Raw genomic sequence first — 493 nt, forward strand, 5'->3', positions numbered from 1 at the left:
TTTTATTGCTTCCGGAGCAGAAGTAGAAGTGGAAGTAGAATTCTGTCTCGAAGGGCATGGACGTCTTAAAGGACACTGATACCTACGTCAAATTTGTAGATTTTCAACGGAGCTTGAGCATGGTTTCCCTGGGGCTGAAGTCAGACCCATTCTGTGTCATCCACCCCGAAATGAGAGCAAGTGACAGCAGCTATTCCGTCAAAACAAGATGCCCGTTCGGAGAGCGTCACCAGGTTCTTTCCTTCAGATCTGACCTCACGCCGGCAGCTCCGTGGCAGACCTGGCAGTAAACAGTGACTCGGTAATCAAGTCACTAGGGCCACACTCTGGAGATCAATGTCAATGTTGACAACTTAAACCGGGAACACATCTTTTACCCAAGAAGCTCAAGTTCTTCTACCAGCACCAATTCATTATCATTCACAAGTGCAAATGGCCTTGGTTGAAAAACACACACACACAACAAAACAAAAGCCTTTAAAGCAAACTGAAA

Source organism: Myotis brandtii, unplaced genomic scaffold (assembly GCF_000412655.1).
Source record: "Myotis brandtii unplaced genomic scaffold, ASM41265v1 scaffold604, whole genome shotgun sequence".
NCBI classification, from domain to species: Eukaryota; Metazoa; Chordata; class Mammalia; order Chiroptera; family Vespertilionidae; genus Myotis; species Myotis brandtii.